Raw genomic sequence first — 22,334 nt, 5'->3', positions numbered from 1 at the left:
AATATCCTGTATTTATTGTTTTGACACATCCATTTACAGTACATCTAGAACAAAGCCAGCTCTTACAATTCCCCATCCTAGACATCTCCCAGCATGCCCATTCCCACCTTAATGCTCTTTCTTTTTTGCATTTTGTAACCCACTGTGTCCAATTAGCACAGCCTGCCAGAATAGTGATAAACCTTGTTGGCTTGATCTTACGCAGGTCCTTTGCAAGTGACCACAGCTGCTCTGAGTTTCACGAGTGTAATGTTGTGTCGTGTCCTAAACATGTGACGCCTTTCACAGTACTCCTCCTCTCCCCAAGCTCTTACATTCTTTCTGTCGCCTCTTCAGTGATGTTCCTGAGCCTTAGGAGGTGGGGTTGCTCTCAGTATCCTATTTAGGGCCAAGCACTCAACAGCCACTTATTCTCAGCTCTGTGACTAGCTGTGAGTCTCCTGTGTTTACTGTTGCCCACTGCGGAGAGACGCTTCTCTGACCATGGTAGAGGGCAGCACTGGTCTGTGGGTAGAAGCATAACTATTTAGAAGACAGAGAGGCAGCCGGGAGGTGGTGGTGCACGCCTTTAATCCCAGCACTTGGGAGGCAGAGGCAGGTGGATCTCTGTGAGTTCGAGGCCAGCCTGATCTACAAGAGCTAGTTCCAGGACAGGCTCCAAAACCACAGAGAAACCCTGTCTCGAAAAAACCAAAAAAAAAAGACAAGAGAGGCAATGTGTCCATTTAGCAGAACAGTAGTAGCCTAGGGCCTGTGACCCCTCGAACCAGGGGCCTTTGACTGAGTTTACAGTACCAGGCATGAATTGTCTCCTGTGGAGCAGCCTCAGCTCCAATCAGTAGTTACTGTCCCCATAACGGTAATGCCACTGTTTCACCAATGAACACATCTTGTCTGGAAAGTCGGTATTCAGTTTCAACTCTTGGTGCTGCTGTGCTTGAGGATTGTGTTGTGGATGTGTGGTCTTGGGGTGGGTTATCTTTAGCCTCTGGGCAGAAGCATAGACTGTGTGTCCCTTTGATCAAAATGGGAGCTGCATTGAGTTCCCCGTTGACTGTCTAGAGCCAAGGACCAAATCAGCTTTCTCAGGGGTGGTTGGACCGTGGTGCCTTATGTGACATGTGTCCTGGAAGGCAGCAGGAGCCCAGGTCACTCAGCCACTGTGTCCCCCTCGAAAACCCCATGTTGTATTTGTGTTATTCTCGGGTACAGTCTTCATTCTTAGAGGTAAGATTGGGGAGGACACTTTTGGGTGGACTCCCTGAACATGCGTGCTCAGCCCCAAGGTGTGGAACCATATGTGAGGGCAGATGAAGTGTGAGAGATGGGAAGGAGGAGCTGCTGTGGTCCTGTCCTTGCTTGACATTTTAAAGAGTGTTTTCTTACTCAGGAGCACACAGACATTACTAGGATATGTTATACTGTGTGCTCAAATGTGAGTCATTTGCCAGTGTTGGCAGGAACCTGGAGGCTGGACAGTGGGCCCAGCAAGTAGCCCCATGATAAGGGAGTCCTGTGCTATGAGCAGTGCTCCCTCTGTAGATGCACAGTGTGAGATGGTGGGCCTCCATAACTTCATGTTGGTGTTTTCGGCTCCCTCACCACAGCACCTGCTGCTGTGACGGGTTGACTGGGGACCACTAGTGGGCAGGCCCAGAGTCCTACCCACACACCATGGGCCTAGTCGGCCACTTCCAATGCTTGGCTACTAGCACTTTTTTAATGTTTGGTGAGGGATAATCTCAGTTCTTTCTTCCAGAAGTAACGGGAAGACATTTTCCATGTGTCAGAAGAATTTGACACCTGTTGGGAAAGCTGAGAGCAGCTGTCCCTGATGAGAGGTGGTGTAGTCCAGGGCTGGGTGAACTGGCTTAGGACCCCAGTGAGGTATATTTTAGCCCATGATCCTCCTCTAGCAAGACGGCACCTCCACATCTGTCTCTCTCTGCCGTTCAGTCGTTGTTTCCAGGCTCCCTTAGAAGGTGAGGTCTGGTGTCACACAGCTGAGCTTTGTGAACCACCTTGAGGGTGGTTGACTGGCATCCCCTCTTCCTACAAGGGGGGCAAAGTGAGTTTCCATGCCTAAACAGTTTCAAAAACTCACAATTGGCCTCATCCCAGGTGCCCCAGGCTCTCTGTGTGTTCTTCCTGGTTCTTAGTGTTCCCTCTTTCCCCTTCCTCTGTTTTCTTTGACAGGCAAATGGGCTTAGGCCCGGATTAACCTGTCAGGGATCAAGCCTACTCCAAGCTCTGGCTTTTCTGTGGCCCTGGCTCCAAATTTTCAGATACTGTTCTTCGGGGGGCCTGTGGTAGGAGGAGGAGGAGGAGGAGAGCCTGGAGGGCTCATCCTTTAGTGACTTATATATCTACGATCCTGCCGGGAGTCGCTGGTTCGCAGCATAGCTAAAGGTAGCCTAGGCTCCTGAGAGTCTTCCATATTACCTGTCTGTCTCCTACCCACTCTCGAGCCTTGTTGCTTCCTTTTAAGGCCCATGTACTCTTCTGTGTGGGTCCTGGGTGACTAGGCTTGTGGTCCCTCTTCTTTCTTGGTGTACTCCTTGGCAGAGCCGAGATGTTGAGCATGTCAGGTTCTCTGTGCCAGTTAATGTCTGTTGTTGCTTGAGCTCAGCCCTGTTTCCATCCCCCTTTCTGTTCTCCTTGTCAACAGCTGCTGCCCAGGACCTACCTGGAGCAGACAGACTAGCAGGTGATCGTCCCAGGTCGCCCTGGCATCTGTACAAAGAAACGGCTCTGAGTGCCCACAGTATGCGAGCACTAGTACCTGCTGTGGGCTCAGCCTCGTGGAAGGGTCTATGATAGACGTAGATACGATATGATAGAAAACCTTGCCCCTGCTCTGAGAAGCTATACCAGGCATGGCCACTCAGGGTCTTCGACATTGCCCAGAGCATTGAACTCAGTGTGTAGGTTAGCCTTCTATCTGCAGATTCCTTGGCCCTCAGGCCCCAAGATGTCCTTCAGGGGCTGTTCTGTATGAAACGCCCACTGCAGCCTCTGGATGAAGTGGGTCTTGTGTCTAGAACAGGAAGCAGGTCCAGGTTAGGTGGAGGTGGTCATAGCTGGAATATTTGAATATAGCTCAGTAAATGACATCTTGTGAACGTGGTGTTCTGCCAGACGATGGTGGCTACTACAGAGCCACTCAGCTGTACTCTTCAGAGTGGCCAGGGAGACAGAGTACATGTCCTCCTGCAGGGGAACCCAGTAGGAGGGTACCTTAGTGCTGGTGACGGAGGGTCCTGCATGGTCTTGAGGGTCAGGGTGGAGTTCTGACCCTCCTGACATCCAGCCCTGTTGTTGGCGGGGAGTGATCTGCATCCCTTCTGTGAGTGACAGTGTGAATGGGTAGGATTTCCCAAGAAGAGCCTCAGACACCTTTGTCTGTATGTTAGCCAGGCCTGGTCTCACCTGGGTGCTTCCCAGTGTGGGACTCAGGAATGACTGTCCCTCATTACAGTGAAGGCTAGGAGGCTGTTCCTCGCTGCCATCCTGGCTACCTGGAATGTCTGCTCACGCCTGCGCTGCTCCACACCTCTTCCAGGGATAGCGTGTTAGATGGCATGTTGACTGGTGTGGTAGAGGGAGGGCTCTTACTGCCCTGCTGTGCAGCTTGAGTTGTGTTAACAGGGCCCCAAGTCAGAGAAGAAGAAGAGCCTGGTGCTCCCGAGCTACTGGAGGTGATAAAAGAGGTGGTGGCTGAAGATGGGACAGTGATCACCATCAAACAAGTGCTTGCTCCCTCTGGGCTGCTGGTGGTGCGATCCCCACCTAAGGCTGAAGACAAGTGCTCTGGAGGCCAGCAGCACTGGGCAGGAGCCATGTCTGCGTTTAAATGCCATGCTGGAAGTCAAGCATGGACAGCTCTATGTCTCTGGTGGCATGTTTGAAGCTGGTGATCACCAGGTGACCCTTAGTGACCTCTACTGCCTTGACCTTCACAAGATGGAAGAATGGAAAACCTTGGTAGAGATGGATCCAAGTAAGCTGGGTTGGGTGAGACCTCTGTATGGAATGAGACTCTTATGAGAGCCTGTGCCCTGCCCTGTAGGGACCTCTGCTCTTGACTCTGGGCCAGGCTTCCCTGAGAAGAGCCTGGGGGATAGAGAGGGACTCACTTGGCACACACCTATGTACTCTCAGTGCTAGCAGGAGCAAAGTGGGTCACAGCACAAGTCACTGGTTCCTGGGTCAGACCTGCTCCATGTGCCTCGCATCTTCTCCCAGGCCAGTGCAGACCAGGCAGAACTGGAGCCTGCCTTTGGTGGCTGGTACTCAGAGGTGGTCGCTCTCTCCATCACTGCTCAGAAATCATGACATCCCCATTTTATCCTTGTCTGCCGTTGGCCCCAAATCCTTTACTTTTTTTTTTTTTTTTTTTGGTTTTTCGAGACAGGGTTTCTCTGTGGTTTTGGAGCCTGTCCTGGAACTAGCTCTTGTAGACCAGGCTGGTCTCGAACTCACAGAGATCCGCCTGCCTCTGCCTCCCAAGTGCTGGGATTAAAGGCGTGCGCCACCACCGCCCGGCTACTTTTTTAATTAATTTACTTTTTTGGACAGTGTCACTATGTATTCCTGACTGACCCGGAACTTGCTGCAACAACCAGGTTGGCCTTGAACTCAAATACCTCCACACCTCCTGAGCTCTGGGATTAAAGATGTGCCTTCCACGCCCCCTTCCCTCATTTCCATCCTTCACTTTTCTGAGATTGGAGAGTAAACCTGCAATGCATCTCTAGGGAGAGGCACTACCCATAGTGCAGGGTCTGTCACTATCTTCTGGGAACACTGGGGCTGTAGGGTCCAGGAAGAGGCAGCCTCCACTCAGGTGCCCACAGGTAGGATGGCAGTATGGCTGAAGTTGGTGCCCACCACAGTATCATTCCCAAGTTGCTCTGAGGTCTGAGAGGCAGGTGCTGGTCTGTTAATCCCAGGCTTCAGGACAGGAGAGTTGGGGTTCCTGTTCAGTTACCTGGGTAGCTGTCGGCACAGGCACAGTGGTAGGCACAGTGGAGCGTCTTTTGAACTTGTCTACTGGTCTCAGGTGCCAGAGGCAGGACTCAGAAGCACTGGGGCCTGTCCAGGATGAGGGAGATGGGTGCCCCGCTCTGATGGGAAGGAGGCTCAGGCTGTAGGAGGGCTCAGCCCTGCCTTTACCCTCTTTCTGCCCTCCCAAAGGTGGAGTGCATCGTGAGCGATTCCAGCACCTTGTGCTCCCACCTGGTGCTGAAACGAGGCGTTAACAGTATAGAACTTTCAGGCAGGGTGTTCTATTGGGGATCCTGTTCCAGTCCACGAGGGACTGCACCTGCGGCAGGGGTCTCAGAAAGGTTTGTGATGAAATGAGACGAGCTTCCTTTGGTCTTAAATGAGTTTATTAAGTAAAGGAGCAGAGACTTTTGAATCTTTAGTTTCCCTTGCTTCCAGTGTGAAATCTGATTGGAAGTTACATTCATTAGAGAGGATTTGTTTCCAGTTTTTGACTAACCAAGCTGTTTCCAGCTGAGGCGGCCAAGGCCAGAACAGCCTTGCCTGCAGAGCAGTTGCATTAGCGGGTGGTGTGCATGCAGCAAGAAAAGAGCAGAGAAAGGTAAAGCGGATGAAGACTGTTGCTTGCCTCAGTCACGGAAGAGCGTCTACACCAGTGTTGTGGTCTCGTGAAGCTCAGCACACGGTTCTCAGGTCACCTGGGTGGCTTTCCTTTCGGGAGTGCTGAATGGTGCAGTTGGCCTGCTGGAAGGGAGGGCTGACCCGTGGGCAACAGCAGGCTCAGGAGTGCCAGCCCAGAGAGCCACTGTGTATAACGGTGTTGTCCGTGGACCTGCGTCTACAGCATCTACAGATACCTGGGCCCCGAGTGGGGGGCAGTGATCGGGCTGGCGGCGTTTGCCAGCCATTGGGTCTCATGGTTGGAGGAAGGAGTGATGCTGTGTGCACCTGGTGCCACCTTGTGCCCCGAGTCTTCAGCCTCTACTCAGTGTCTGCCCACCCACCCTGGATAGTAGTGGACTCAGAATGGCCTGTGGTGGGAGGGAGAGAACAGAGCCCTTTGGTGGGCAGAGTTGAACTGTGTACTCCACAGACTGCTTGTTTCTGTTTCTGCACAGTTCAGGGGAGGCTGCAACATGAAAGCTACTATGTATGCCTTTAGAACATGATTCTCAAGAGCCTCAGACTTCACCCATAGAGAGAGCTCTGGTACAGGGATGACCTTCACCAAAGTTGGGTCAGGGTCACCAAAGTAGACAGAAAGCCACATGGTCAGCAGGCACTGTCAACAGGGAAGGGGACCAGCACCTAACGGAGACCCATCTGCAGCTGGGTGGGTTAGGACAAAGGGCAGGATGAGTCACCCTCAAGTGCTTACCCTACACATGGGTGTCAGCATCTTGACGTGCCGTCTGGGGTGGATGGGCTACAGGCCAGCCCAGAAGTGAGGTAGATGTGTGTGGCCTTGCCTGTTCAGACAACCTTGGAAACCATGTCCCAACAGGCCAGCTCCTGTGGAATGTACCCACCCCCACCTTGATGTAGTCCCAATATTTCTCTGAGGCTTGGTAAGGAACTGAGCATTTCAGCCTGGCCACACTGGGGGGGTGGGGGGGGTGAAGAAGCAGACTCCAGAAGCAGTGCCTACTAGGGCTGGAGAGCGCTTGGCCACGTGAGGGCTGCCAGTGCACTTGAAGGGCTTCCCTTCCTGCCACATACCTGCACCCTTGTTCTCCTGCTGTCACAAAGGCCTCACCCAGCTCCCCAGGGAGAGGGAGCTTGAGTCTTGAGGGCCTGTTCCCAGAATTCACACTGGAATGCACTTAGCTAGCGTTGTTTGTAATTTCAACAAAGGCAGCTATACCTTTCCTTCTTTAAAGGCCAAGGTACAGCCGGGCGACGGTGGTGCACGCCTTTAATCCCAGCACTCGGAAGGCAGAGGCAGGCGTATCTCTGTGAGTTCGAGACCAGCCTGGTCTACAGATCTAGTTCCAGGACAGGCTCCAAAGCCACAGAGAAACCCTGTCTCAAAAAACCAAAAAAAAAAAAAAAAAAAAAAAGGCCAAGGTACATAGGACAGACAGTTCTTGGCACTTGGGACGTTTGATTGCAGCTGACCTCAGTGAGACAGCACAGCTAAGGGCTCACAATCCCTTCTTTGTGTGCTAACTCACTGTTATGGTGAAGTAAAGTTGCAGAGCCTGTGGCTGTCAGTTGCTCGTAGAGCGTGGAGACATGTTGGACTCTAGGAGGTACTTTGTGCTGAGCTTCCGGGACTGGAGGCTGCAACAGTGGGAGGACAAGAGCGGGAAGTAAAAGTGAGCTTAAGCTGGAAGAGAGCAGAACGTCCCCACATTGTCTTGAGGACGGTTACAAGGGACAAAACAAACAGCTAAGAGACCCTTGGAGCAGGGCAGGCGCAGATGTACGACAGGGCCTGCCTGATGTTGGTGGAAGGGTTCCTGCCTAGAACTGCCCAGCCATTCAAGGGCTGTGGAGGGCAACCAAGACTCACCCAGGAACCTCTCATCTCTTTGAATGTTCATCCCTGATGCTCACTCTGTGGGCTCCAAGTAGTGTCTTCAGTCTCCCTGAGGGTGGCCCTGTGTTCTGTCTAAACTGGACCTGTTTGGCCAGTGAGCAGGAAGAAACTGGAACTGGGATGTGTGGCTGTGTTCTGCTTGCCCTGGGTACCGACCAGGCCAGAGGTAGCCATGGCTGTCGTTCACATGGGGAGGAGCCTGGTGTCGGGTGTTTGTCAGTAGTTGGGTTCAAGGCAGAAATTTTCATGGAAAACAGTCTGCTGTCTGTGCTCCCTGAGATCCTGTGTGTGACCCTTGCATTGTGGGTGCTGTGTGGGATTTCTGGTCATCACCATCATGACCAGTTATCCTGGGTTCTGTGCTGTTGCCTGGTCTGTGACATTGGGACTCCTAGAACTTGGTATTGTGATGGCAAGATTCATCCATGCACCCCATATGTGCCAGCATGAGCCTTCAGTGTACAGGACTCAATGCTCCCCAGCCGTACAGCCTTGCTACAGGCACGAAAGACCTTGGGTGTCTTCCTCCTCCAGGAAGGATTTCTCATTCTGGAAGGAAGTGTGCTTGTCTTCTGAGATTGAGCTGGATCTTAGTTAAAACCCATCACATGCTGTGTACCCTGGGAGCCAGAGCGACATGCTGTTCTGTCCCCACCAGCCACCATCCTCCTCTTGCCCAACATGCTGCATCCACTTTGCCTTCAGGGAGGAGGTGGGCTCTGCACAGAGGGGAGAACAGTAGCCTTAGGTGTCTCCTTCACTGCAGGGCAGCTTGCTAGAGCCCCCAGGACCCAGTGTGCATCTCGGGATCCATCACCTCTGCCTAGAATCCACCAGGACTAGAGAATTGATTGTGCTGCATGTGCTGCAGGCTGTCAGAGGAGTGCCAGGCTGTGGATTTGCTTCTGTGGTAACATTAGTCACAGCGGATGCGTGGATGAGTGCTGTGCCCTGGGAGAGCCTCTTAGGCACGTGAGGGCTGTGCATCTGCCAGGGTGACGTGAGTGACCATGCCACCTTCATGAATCAGCACCCCTCTGGGTCATATGGCTCCTGGGATGCACACTGAGCCCCTCACCTCAGCAGACAGAATTACAATTCACATAGTCCAGTAGGGACGGCTCTTGTGGTTCACGCCAGATCTGCAGCAACCTCTTGATAATAAAAAAAAGTGAATGGAAAAGTAAGCCATACAAAAAGATGGAACCCTTCAGAGACACCAGGAATGCATCAGGGCCCCTGCTGAGCCTCTCCCCGACCTTGACCCCTGATCCACATCAGTCTGGGAGAAGGGATAGGCAGTGGCTAGGGAACAGGGTGGATAACGGAAACAATAAAGCTGAGCATTGCTAGAACACGCTCTAATCTGTAGTCTATTTCTGGTTAGAAATATAGCAATCCAGTGCACTGTAGTAAAGAAATCTGCCCGAAAGGTAGCAGAGAACAGCTGACTGAAAACGAGCAAAGCACGGCAGAGTCCATAAGACAGACGGGCTGCACCCAAGAAGACTGACGGAGCCACGGGTACCAGTCGAGCTGGCATCCCTTGTTCGTTTGTTTGGATGAGGGAACAACCCTGGTAGAGAAGGCAGAGACATGAGGAACCTGTTGTTTGACTGAAACAAGTTACATTGTACATCCGGGAGTGCTGGGTATGCAACAGTCTCCAGGACATTCAAGCCACTGGCTTCAACCACATTCCTGTTCCGGGACCAGACTCGCTCTGGAGTAGCACTGAGGTATCTGGAGGGAATTATGTATATCTGTTGGGGTAGTCGAGGCAGGCACAGTGCAAAGATGTGAGACCCTGTGGAGGTCAGTGAGAAGTGACGTCCTCCATGGGGCGTCACTGCCAGGGACACGGAAGCCTAAATATACATCCTGAATACTAGGTGCAAAACGCCACCTTCTCAGCCCAGGTGTGCTGTCAGGCTGTCCGGGGCATGTGGGCCATAGCCCCTTGGCATCAGGGCTTAGATGTGCCTGGCCAGGTCGGGGTTAGCCCTGAACGTCTGCAGCATGGCCTCCCTGGGTCTGGAGGGATGATGGCTGGACAGGACCATAAACGAGTGAGCGGAGGACAGCAGCGGAACAGACTTTGCTGGAAGAGGGATCATGGTCTGTTGGGAAGAAGAGCAGGGGCTTCCCTCTCCCTCCACAGGTACGCAGCACAGACTCCATGGAGACAGAGGCGAGGACGACACCCTGTCCCTGGGCCCGGGCCCTCACTCCCAGCAGCTACTCCAGAGAGGAGGGCAAAGCCACTGGCTTTCCACAGCTGTGCTGCCTTGCTGTCCTCCCCCTTCCCCGGCTAGACGGGCACGCTGGTGAAGGTGCCCCCTCTCATGCCTTCCACATCCCCGGGACCCTTTCACACCACACTGGAAGGACAGCATGCCGGCCTCCTCCTGCCGTGCCACACAGCATCGTGTTATACAACCAAAGAATTTTGGCTAAAATCCAAAAACATTACCCAGAAAAAAAGGCATACTGTAAGTGATACCCAGTCATGTTGTTCTTCCGTGGAAAGACAGGAGTCATAGGGCTGTCTGAGTCAAGATTCCCCTTTCTGTTTTGCTTTTAACGTACTTTTTGTTCATCATTGCTTCCGTGGTCACAACAATCTCGTCAGATGAAAAAGTTGATAAACAAAATGGCGACTCCAGTGTTGAGCAGGAACACCACGATGACCAAGATGGGAGCTGAACCCTGGAACAGAGAAGACAGGTGAGAGCAATGCCAGTACAGGGCCTCCTTCCACACTGGTGCCCAAATGAGAGTAGCCAACAGCCACGGTCGAGAAGGCTTAACCTCCTGCAGGGCTGCTCACTGGTACCCTTGCTGTTTATACTGATCTTTCTCATGAACCTGACGGGAAGCTCTCCAAGGGGTCACCTGGAATCTTCTCCTGCTCTTCACCTATTTGTAGGCCTACTTGCTGCCTACAGTACCTTGTTTCCCCCAGCACTTCCTGAAGCCTTTCTCAGTGTGGCTCACTGTCACCCCCATCACAGCCCTTGCCTGGCCGACTGCCTGCTCCTGCACCTCACCTCCACAGGGCCATCCTAGAGGAGGCTTTGCCTCTGCCCTGGACAGCCAGCAGTTTAGAGAGAAGCGCATTAGCCAGCACTGCAGAAGTCTCAGCCAGGCCTGCTTGTGCGAGGCCAGCACATCTGGCCGCACCCTCCAGCTCTGCAGTTCATCCTCTGAGTAGACAGGTACCCAGCCTGCTGACTACACACAAGCACCTTCTAGCTCACATCTCAAACCCACGAGACTCCACACGAAAGGGGTGTGCTCCTTGTTTGCCAGAGACATTGGCTAATAATAGACCAAGAAGTTTGCTCAACTAGACGGTAGGCTTCAGGGAGCTTTCCCCCTTATTTCTTGCTGGACAGCCTAGAGTGAACTCAATCTTGAGTCTCCTGGCTCGGCCTTTTGAATGCTGGGGTTATTGGTGTATGCCACATAGCTGGCTAAGTAGAAGGTTTCTTAAATGCATATGTTTGACTTTGTGATGCTAATGATCACATTAGACAAGTGCTTTACTACTGAACTACCTCCAAAAAAAAGCAAGGGCTTTAAAAAATTCCCTGGGGAGACAGGCAGGGGTAGTGCTTGCCTTTAACCACAGTGCAGAGGCAGAGGCAGGTGGATCTCTGAGTTCTAGGCCAGCATGGTCTACGGTGTGAATTCCAGGACAGGCTCCAAAGCTACACAGAGAAACTGTCTCAAAAAAAAAAAAAAAATCCAAGTATTCGGTAGTGGCATTTCATTTGTATTTTAATAATAAAGTTTGCCCGAGGATCAGGGAATGAAGCAGCCATACTGGCCAGGCTTACAGACCAGGCCACAGTGATACACACCTTTAATCCCTGTAGCCACACTAGCTTGCCATAGAAACCAGGTGGTAGTAGTGCACGTCCTTAATCCTAGAACTAGAGAGGATTATTAAACGGGAGGAGACAGCTCTCACACACAGTCTCACTCTGAGATTCCTGGAGGCAGGATTGCCATTTCGGACTGAGGTCAAGGTAAGAGCCAGTGACTGGCTGTTTTACTTCTTTGGCTTTCAGGTTGAACCCCAATTTCTGTCTCTGGGTTTTTATTAATCATGTAACAATAGTCAGTTCTGCCTGGGTCCAGCACCCAGCAACCCAGCCCTTTGTCCTATTACCACCTTGCTGAAGACTGGATGGAGACCCAGGCTCTGCATGGCAGGAGGGGACAAGAAGGCTTGCCTGGCCAGCAGGGCCTCATTTTTACTAGGGTAGAGTCACCTTTGAACTCTAGTGTTTTTATGACAAGGACTTACATGACTTCTTGGCTGAGCCAGCCTTGCAAGGAAGTGGAAAAGGCCTTAACATTAGAGTTGGCCAAGGGTAGGTCCTGCCCTGATGCCAGCCCACTGTTCCACATCCTTCTGGGATGTTTAGTCAAGCCCCAGACCCATAGGTGTGTCACAAGGCAGAGGTGAAGGGCAGCTTTGGGGCCAGGCCATACTCATCAACAAAGTGACTTGACCACCAGGAGTCATCTGTAGTTGCTCCTGGGAATGTAAGTCTAGATCAGGTGACTCATATTCTGCCCGTCACTTCAGAAGAGTGTGAGGCTTCTCTGGTCTTGGAAGGTGTAGAGAGGACCACAGAATTCACCAGGGCCAGGAACTTTATGAGCCAGAGCCCTGGGTCTCTCCTACCCATTCGCCACTGCCAGACAACTTGAAGGAAGTGGTGATGCTACCAATCAGAAGGCACCTTCCCAGACCAGAACACAGGATGTGCCATACTATACAGAGCCCTGAGCTGGGAGGGGACATCTAGGTCTTGAGATGCCTGACATCCAACCTCCCAAAGGCCACTCACAGTCACCACTGACACGTTCACTTTCCATCTGCCTTGCCTGACCTCCCTTCATTCCCATAGGACAGCGTGGCACCTACAGAGACCCTGCCTACTTTCTCAGGATGTTGGGACCACAGAGTGGGGCTGAAGTTCGTTCTTCAATTTCTACCCTGGGAGTACGGGTGGCCTCAGGCAGTGAAAGAATGTCCCAGATCATTCACCCCAGCTGGAAGCCCTAGGGTAAAGGGACCCTGCACTGTGAGCCTCTGGTTGTCCCACCCCACACTTAAGGCCAGCCTGTGGCGAGTCCCTACGTTTTGCATATCTAGGGAACTCTGCGTATTGATTTTGGTTGTGCATGTGGATGTGCATTCTGTGGATGCCCATGCATGTATCGTATGCTTGAACACGTATACATGTGTGTAGGCATGGGTGAACATGTATACATGTGCATATGGAAGTCAGAGGACAATCCCAGGTTTCTTGAGGAGCCTCCCACCTCATTCTACTTGGACATAGGCTCTCCCTGGCCTGGAGCTCACCAAGTGGGCTAGTCCGACTAGCCTCAGAGGATCTGCCTGTCTCTATTATCCCCAGTGCTGGGGTTATAAAGCATGAGCCACTGTGGCCCATGTTTTAAAAAACAAAACCAAAAAGCATGGATCCAGGGATCAAACTCATGCCCTGAGGCTCACATAGCATCTCCCATGCTATGCTCTCTCTAAAGACAGCCATATTATGTAGCCCAGGCTGGGATGACCTCTTGGTGCTCCTCCTGTAGCAAGCTTTGGAGTTCTGTGTTTATGGGCATGGCTAAAACTTTGCTCTTCCTGTTCAGTGGTGCTGGGGCCTGAACTTAGGCCGTATGTACACTGGGCAAATGCACTCTACCATTGAGATACATTCCCAGCCAGAGGCTCTGTCTTAAAGCAAGCCAAAAAGCCGACACGGTGATGTGGGCTAAATCTAGAACTACTCCTGAACCTCCCACCCCCTGCCCACTGCTGTGCTGCTCCTGAAATAGCCACACACTCCGCATGCACACAACTTCGCAGCTGGCTGTGTGCCGGCAGGGTGAGGCCCAAGCTAGTGCTGTGGTCCCAGCAGCAACCAGAGCAGAGGAGACATCCTAGAATCACAGCGATGAGAAAGACAGATAACCGGTGACTTCAAGGAGAATCGAGGAGCACAGAAAACGCCTCACCTGGGGCAACTGACTGCTGGGGCTGTCAGAGGAAATCACAGCATCCCCAGGTCCCTTGAGATGGACACCGGCCCCTGCAACAACGAGAACCCCACAGAGGCTCCCTATGGGTCTCTGTGTGGGACCCATACAAATAACACCACACAGAGCACTCCTATGGGGATCTCCTTTCCAACCTCTGCACACACAACCAGATACTCAGAAACCCAGTTTGTCACATAAAGCCAAGGCACTGGAGGGTGGTCATCTTTGCCATAGCGGGTAAATGGGGCCCTGTCTGCTGAGGCTGCTGGTACTCAGGGCACCAGGCTTCTGTGTTGCCATCATCCCTCCCATGCCTTCTGTTACGGAGCCAGCGGTGGGCTTAGCGATCCCAGGAGGCCCCTTAAATGTCCTATCCTCTCTGGCCCAGGGGAGGCTGCTGTTTTCCTTCAAAAGGCCCATCCTAGGGCAGGGAAAGAAGACAAGGGGGTGTCTGACCAAGCAAAGAGTTGTTCTTGGGGATCTCGTTTGGGAGTCTGACCTATACCTCATGGGACATGATAAACCTCCAAAGGTCATGGGGCCCAGGAACCTCAATGCTATGGCTTCCTAACAACCTCTGACTGCTTGGATAAATATTGACCTATAGAAGGGGAGACCTTAGGACCTGACTGCAGGGCAGGCTTGCAGGGTTCCATCCCACTGTCCAACGTGTAAATCATCTTCTTGGGAGTCTGAATGTGGGCTTGTGGCCCTTTGACTTAGACAACAGTCTAACTCTGTCGTCTCAGAGAGGCAGGTCCTCCACTGGGGACCGTGGCTTTTCCTGACTTTCTCTTTAAGCTGGGAGCAGCTGGGTGAGAAGACTATGCAGAGAGTTGTTGGCCATCTCCCCCTCTACATCAGAAACACCTGAAAGAGGAGGTGGTAGTCACAGCTGGGTACCAGAGTGGGTCCTGGGCAGAGGCGCAGGCGGAGCAGACAGCAAGACTCTTTTGACCTAGCTAGGCCTAGTCCCTCTACATGAGTTCTGACCCTCAGCCTGGACCCAAAGGCCTCTTCATGACTGTGTGAGAACCCAGATGGGCATGGCACACCTGAGTCCATAGCCTCCCTCATCTTTCTATTCTCACCAATTAGTATACAGTAGCTGGGAGCAGACAGGAGGGACTGTGACCTCAATGCGGCCTTCAGGCTCTGTGGGACCAGGATACTTCCCAATGAAGCTGGAGAGATGTAAGACAGAGCTGGGTGTTCGGAGGTGCGCACAACACAACCCCCGCGGCAGTTGACTGTCCCACCACGGAGGAGGCTCTGTGCCTCCATGTAGTGTTCACACAGCTCCCTGACGGGAAGGGCGGTGACTTCCAAGGGACGCACCGCAGGCTCCCACTCATTAGATTCTCTAACCTGGAAGCCACCGGCCCTAAGTGAATGTCTCACTTCATCGAGTGCACGTGACGATTAAACAAAACTCAGCACAGAGGGGGAGGAGGCAGGAGGATTGCGATGGGCCAGCCTGGGCTACAGAATAAAATCTTGTACTAGAAACAAACAACAATAATTGCTGAATGAGACTAGATTCAGCACCCTCCAGCCACCCTTGCTACAGTGGGCACAAAGCCAGCACTGCAGTTGGCTATAGAATCGCACCAGGGACCCAGAAGAGGAGCGGCAGTGTCTACACTGCTGGGGGCTTGGAATCAAGACACTGACATCCACCACACACACCCACGTGTTTGCTGAATAGGCTTCAGCAAGGGGTGTCACTGGTAATCAGCCCCAGATGGTACTGGGAACCGCTGCCCAGGCCCTGTTCCTCAGAGCCACCAGCTCAGGCAGAACTCACCGTTTTCCCTGTGCTGGAAGGAAGGCGAGAACTCTTTGGCAGTGATCCTGGCCATCCACACTTCTTCCTGGGCTTTTTGAGTGGCTGTGAGTGCTGCTTCAGCCTTGGCCCGGGAGTGGGAGGATTTGGGGGAGACAGGAGGCAAAGGGTGAGCATCGAGCAGAGGCTCAGAAGGGACCCTGTGTCTACCCTTGGGTCCTGTTCATTAAGTCACTCAACAAACATGGCTGGCACCAACCAACCAGCCTTTTTGCAGTAGCCCCTGGACACAGGTTGGCATATTTTTATTTTTTACTTTATGTATATGGGTGCCTTTGCCTGCACGTGTGTGTGGTGTGTGCATGTAAGTGCCAACAGAGGCCAGAAGGGGGCACCGGATCCTCTAGGGCTGGAGTTGCAGGCACCTGTGAATCATGTTGGTGCTGTAACTGAACCTGGTTCCTCTGCTTAGGGCAGCCAGTGCTCTCACCATCGAGATCCCACTACATCCCGTTGTTTAAAATATTGTATTTTTACATGTGTGTATATCTGTGTCTGTGAGTACATGGCACATGTTGGGGAGGGCCTCTGGAGGACAGAACATGCTGTCAGATCCTTGGAACTGCAGGTGGCTGTGAACTGCTACAATTGGGTGCTAGGAATAGAACTCAGGTCCACTGGAAGGGGCAGGACACATTCTTAAGCCATCCTAGAATATGTTACTTTAAAAAAAAAAGATTGATTTATTTATTATGTATACAGTTTTCTGTCTGTCTGTCTGCTTGCTGGCCAGAAGAGGGCACCAGATCCCATTACAGATGGCTGTGAGCTACTATCTGGTTGCTGGGAATTGAACTCAAGATCTCTGGAAGAAGTCAAGGCTCTTAACTTCTGAGCCATCTGTCCAGCCCGAATATGTTATTTTTTATCAATGAATATGATGCCACACTGTGAAAAGCTAAGCTGGGCAATCCCTGTCTCAGGGTGGAAGTGGTGACAGGTCACCAGGGAGTCCATGCGACATGAACCGTTCTCTCCCGCTCTAGGGTTCAGGGGTGGGAATATTCCTGTTGTGGCAAAGAGGATGCAGGACACTGGGGATGGAGGACCAGGACCTGTATCTACTCCTCCAGCTCTGCTATGCTCTGCTGAGTCCCACAGGGCCACCCTGTCCTTGTAAGAGCAGAGGCTGGAATTCCAAGGCAGAATGGGGAGCTCCTCGTCAACTCCTCCTTCCTCTGGCATCTGACTCTAGGACTGGATCAGGCCCAGACAACCTCCCCAACACTGGACACAGTGGTCCCCAGTCCCTGAGATAAAGGTGGCATTCTCCTCACAGGTCTCCTGCCTGTGGTCCAGGTAACTGTCGGAGCAAGCAATATGAGACAGCGGCTTTCAATCAGAGTTAACTTTCTTCCAGTTCTGGGGCTGGATGTCCAAAGTTAGGATGCTATACAGGGAAGACCCACACAGACTGCACCGGTACCTTCTGGCTGTGTCCTTGAAAATAGAGAAGGTATCCTCATGCTTTGTCCTAATGCTGTTCTTGATGGCCCCACCCCAATAATCTCATCATCTCCCAGAGATGGGCACTCAGAACAAATGCATGGAGGACCGAGTTTCATCACGCAGCTCTTGGGGACAATCTGTTTAGCAACCGGGCTCCCATGTCTTACACACAGCACCTGTGCCTTGGAGTCTCCAAGCTAACTCCCAAAACACTCAGAATGTTTGCAGCTTGATGCTTCATTTTTCAAATGATTGTGTTAGAAGAGAATGTGCCACCCAGATACAGATGTGGAAGGCCAAGCCATGAATACGTGCCCAAGGGAAGCAGGCAACTTGGATGCTAATCCTGCCCATGGGCTCTCCTCTAATGTGACTCCCCAGGCATTACGACCTCCTTCTCTCTGCCATACAGAGAGCAAGGGGTCAAGAAAACTCACCATGCTAAAATGTAGTGTTAATAAAATTTTATCCCTTGAAGCACTTTGCTTCTTAGAAGTGGGAAAAAACAATTGTTTCTCAACAGAGCCATGACCTCAGGTCTCATGGAACATAAAAAAACTACACCTTCTGGAATATTCCTTGGGTATCTGGTATTTGTCATTACAACCGAGAAGGACCCACTAATATAGTATAATATAGTATAATATAATAACCAATACCTGATTTATTACTGACAATGGATCAGCTGAAGACTCACAGCTGCTGGCTTCAGGACTCTTCTGCAGAAACTGCCCAGGGAACTTGGAGGACAGCCTATGTCCCCTAGCTAGGGTCCCCTTCTATCCTGTTCTGTGATCCCAACATAGCTTATGCACTCTGGAATGACCTCCCTGAGAATCTGTGCAACCTTGGAAACTGTCCCAAATTCTCTGCAAGGTTCCCCAGCTCCCACAGAAGGTCTGCAGTGTCCCAGAGCAGAACACAGCCCCGATAGAGCAGCTGCTGAGTTGAGGTGTCCTGGGGAGCAGGGGAGAGTGCCTACCCAAGGCCCACAGAAGGCAGCTAGGATGCCATTCACCCTTCCGGGCTCACAGTGCTCCTCTGGTGATGCTCAGTTTCCTGACATCTCTGTGGGCTGTGATTGGTTCCCACATCCTCACTTAGTAAAAACACCATTAATTCACCAACACCATGTGAATATTTGCATATGTCTGTCACATGTACATAAAAAGAATTTACCATGCCAACCCCAAAATAAAATCAATTGAGATGAGCACCGGGTAGCAAAGACTCCACCCCACGCGGCAAAGGGTAATTTTAAATAAGACTCACAGGACCTGGCCCTGAGCAAGTACTCTAGGGGACAGCAACCTCCAAAGGGGGTTCCCACTGTCTAAATTCATGCCTGTGAGGTCTGTCTGCAGTGTCAGGATAGGATGCTCTCAATCTGTGAGGGGCTCTCCTGTACGTAATATCACTTGCTGGTCCCTCTGCATGGTTGTACCCACATGTCCTCCGGCATGGGTGCCCTGTATATGGGCATAGTTGTACCTGTGGCCCTCACCATAGGCTCAGACACCCAGAGAGGAGGTGGCAACTTAACATGCAAAGCAACTGAGAGGCAGCTAATTGTGATCCAGGACTCATGAACCCCACCTGGATAGAGGAAAACAAGATAGACCAGAAGCCAGGGAGGGTCAGTCATCTGACTGATAGGGTAAGGAGCTGGCTGCAGGAAGGGTGTGGGGTGGGCATCGAAGGAAAGCCTTGGGACTGAGGGGCAGCCAGCAGGCGATGCCAGACTCAGGACATTGAAGTAACAGTTGTAGGGATGTGCAAGCTGGTGGCACACTCGCATTCCTATCACACAAAACATGTATGATGCTGAGGCAGGAGGATCACCGGGTTACTCTCTTAGAAAGAAAAAAAGGAAGAGTGGAGATCCAAGCCAACCGAAAGATGCAAACCCTTTTGATTCCACAGCACGTGTTTCAATAAAGCCTCTGACCCTCCCCTAAAGGTGTCTTCGGAGCCTATGCTGGGTGACCAGGACATACAGGTGATCAGTCAGATCACTGATGGTTATGCAGACCACAAAGGAAGCCATCCAGTTTCACGAGAAAAACATGCCTCTCCTCTCCTCAGGCCAGACTCACCATGGATGCTTGGACATTGGAGTCAGACCCTGGGAGGGCTAGGCAGGGAACCACAGAGGGAGTGAGGGAGTGTGTGTGTGTGTGTGTGTGTGTGTGTGTGTGTGTGTGTGTGTGTAAGCAGGAGGAGGGGCTCTTATTCTGTATCCCAGGCTAGCCTCAAATTCATAACCCTCCTACCTCAGTGTTACAGCTGCATGGCTTACACAGGTGTACCGCTATGCTGAGGTAACGGGTGTACCACTATGTTGGGCTTACAGGGGTGTACCGCTATGCTGGGCTTACAGGGGTATAAGCAATGCTGGGCTTACAGGGGTGTACCACTATGCTGGGCTTACAGGGGTATAAGCAATGCTGGGCTTACAGGGGTGTACCACTATGCTGGGCTTACAGGGGTATAAGCAATGCTGGGCTTACAGGGGTATAAGCAATGCTGGGCTTACAGGGGTGTACCACTATGCTGGGCTTACAGGGGTATAAGCAATGCTGGGCTTACAGGGGTATAAGCAATGCTGGGCTTACAGGGGTGTACCACTATGCTGGGCTTACAGGGGTATAAGCAATGCTGGGCTTACAGGGGTATAAGCAATGCTGGGCTTACAGGGGTGTACCACTATGCTGGGCTTACAGGGGTATAAGCAATGCTGGGTTTACAGGGGTGTGCTGCTCTACTAGACTTACAGGGGAGCGCTGCCATGCTCTGAGACAGAAGGCCTCTTGTTCCTGCTGCCTGCCTAGTGTTAGAGAAGCATGGTGGAGAGGAGCACCAAAGAGACAGGACAGCTAGGTCTCCTGAGGGTCAGGAGTCAGAGTGAGCTTCTAGAGAAAGTTCCAAAGCCTTCTTTCTCCCCCTTGTGTTGGCACTTCTGTTTTTCTATAAGAAGTACCTTCTCCCTCAGATCATAGGAACTGAATCTTCTCTGGCCAGCGTCTCACTCTATCTCTTGTTCTGTATCTACTCCTGGTCTGGGCTGGCAGGAGAGGGAGGGCAAAGGGTCACAGGCACCCCAGCTCCCCTCCTCTGTCCCTTCACCTGTCTGGGATCTCACAGAATGGTGCGTGGTGGCAACTATGCATGCTCGTACCACCTGCCAGGCCAGCCGTGTGTGTGCTCCCGACCCCTCCACTGCCCACAGCAGCACCGCTAATCTCTACCAGACTCAGGCGCTCACATGCCCTCGGGTCATCCTCAGCAATGGCAACAGATGCTGGGGTCCCTACAGATATGGTCCCCAGACTCCACGGGATCTCAGGGAGGTCTGTGCCTGTCGGGGCTCTGGCTCTTCCTTCCTGGAAATCAACTCCATTACTCACTGTGCATGTCTGCCACTGGCCCAGCCTATTACCCCTCTCATGAAAACCCCTGTCAAGTCTCCTCCCACAACCCAAGGCCTTTAGTACCCCAGAGCTGAGCTATAGACCTTCTGTGTGCAGCCTCACCCACCCTGAACAGGCTGCTCTGAAGGACTGTCCCCACAAATCAGCACTCATCAGAGGGACAAGGACAGTGATGGGCATAGACAAACACAGGATGCAGGCAGGGCCACACTGGGGCAGACTCCATCCCTCATGAGGCCAGCTAAGTCTGATGGTCCTCTTTGCCTCCTTAATCTGCCCCCCTCACTTGCTTTGCTTTGTTTGTTTCCTTTCTTAAAACAGGTGCCACTCTGTAGCTCAGGCAGAGCTTGAATTCATAATTCTCCTGCTTCAGCCTCTCTAGCTAAGTGTCATCCTGAGCTTTCACTAGACTATAAATGTGGCTCTTCCTCTTCTTCTTTTTCCTCCCCCTCTCCCTCCCCTCCTTCTCCTCCTCCTCCTCTGTAGTAATAGGAGTGGCGGGGCTGCGTCCCCAGCACCCCAGCCGCCCGCACGGCTAGCTTAGCTTATGCCCCGAAATAACAACACACAAACTGTATTCATTTAAACACTGCTTGGCCCATTCTCTTCTAGGCTAATTCTCACATATTAATTTAGCCCATTTCTAATCATCTGTGTGTAGCACCCCAAGGTGCACTTACTGGGAAGATTCTAGCCTAGTCCATCCTGGGTCGGAGCTTCATCCCGGGAGCGGGGCATGGCGTCTCTTTCAGGCGTCTGCTCCCGAGAGGAGAGCTGTCGAGACTCTGCTCACTTCCTCTTCCTCCCAGCGTTCTGTCCTGTTTACTCTCCTCCTTTTCCTCCTCCTCCTCCTCCTTCTTCTTTCTCTCCCTGGGCTGCAGTTGTCAAGGCAACCCCACCTCCTCCAGGGAGGCTGCTAGGGAGGGACTGTGCCCAGACAGGGTGCCTGCAGGCCCTGCCCCACACAGGTGCCCACTGGGGAGGAGCTCCATATGCTTAGGCATCTAACTCTCAGGCCAGCCCTCAGAGACTGGACCAGGGCTCATCAGGTCCTGTGAACAGGCTAGTGCTTCTTGGTGTTTATCCTGACAGGTATGGGGTCTTTGGGCTGTGCTGACGCCAGGCACCGTGCACAGGAATGATGGAGCAGTTCTCATGTCACAACCAAGGGGACTCAGGCTGGCTCTGTCCTCCAGAAACTGCACAGCCACTGTGCCAATGGGTGCTGCAGACTGCTGTGGTGCTCCTAGACACAAGCCTTGGGATACTTTCAGGGCCAGGGCCAGGGCCAGGGCCAGGGCCAGGGACCAGGTGGCACACCCACTACAATCATGGTTCCTTGATGTGCTCACACATCACACATGGTTCCGCTTGTGGTGCTCACACATGGGAATTAGAAGGAATGTCTTCTGCACCCTGCCTGCCAGGGACCACCAGAAGAGGCTGATAAAGACCCAGCAGTCCCCAACAGAGGCTGGGGCTTCCCAGGCACCCCCACTTCACAGGACATGGTGGCTTGTCTGAACTTATATTTGCTAAGTGGCCTTTCCAGACTTTAAACACGGTCTTCCTGTCTAAAGCGGTGGGCCTCTGCACCATGCCTGGATGCAGCCACTGAGTGCTCATGCAAAGGTCGGAGTATGGTCACCAAGGTGCCTGTGGGCTTTCCTCACAGCAAAGAAAGTCTGCAGCATAGGGTGACCAGTGTCGGAGCTGCTGTTTCAGCCAGCTGCTTGCTCCACTTCAATGGGAGATGGTGGGCTTCCACAGGTGTACACTCACAAGAGAATCCTCCTGACCACAGCCCTCCACAGTGTGTACACTCACACAGAGACCCCTCCTGACCACAGCCCTCCACAGTGTGTACATTCACAGAGACCCCTCCTGACTACAGCCCTCCACAGTGTGTACACTCACACAGAGACCCCTCCTGACCACAGCCCTCCACAGTGTGTACATTCACACAGAGACCCCTCCTGACTACAGC

The 22,334-nt window shown here is 52.4% G+C and overlaps 1 protein-coding gene and 1 long non-coding RNA gene across 3 annotated transcripts in view; one reads left to right on the top strand and one right to left on the bottom strand.

Moving 5' to 3' along the window:
• The window catches only part of LOC121455699, a 142,605-nt gene that overhangs the window by 21,637 nt on the left and 98,634 nt on the right, over positions 1–22,334 (top strand). The window lies entirely within an intron of this gene.
• Positions 8,122–21,073, bottom strand: LOC121455723. Of its 2 annotated transcripts, XR_005975538.1 has the most exons (4): positions 21,028–21,073; positions 15,429–15,531; positions 13,598–13,671; positions 8,122–10,258 (listed from the first exon to the last, which is right to left on the bottom strand). It is a non-coding gene; the product is annotated as an uncharacterized LOC121455723 (long non-coding RNA). The 2 variants fall into 2 exon arrangements; XR_005975537.1 differs by lacking the exon at positions 13,598–13,671.

The sequence above is a fragment of the Microtus oregoni genome, unplaced genomic scaffold (assembly GCF_018167655.1).
Source record: "Microtus oregoni isolate MIOR12 unplaced genomic scaffold, Mior012 000014F_ref0000157, whole genome shotgun sequence".
NCBI classification, from domain to species: domain Eukaryota; kingdom Metazoa; phylum Chordata; class Mammalia; order Rodentia; family Cricetidae; genus Microtus; species Microtus oregoni.
This window is presented reverse-complemented; position numbering and strand designations above follow the sequence as displayed.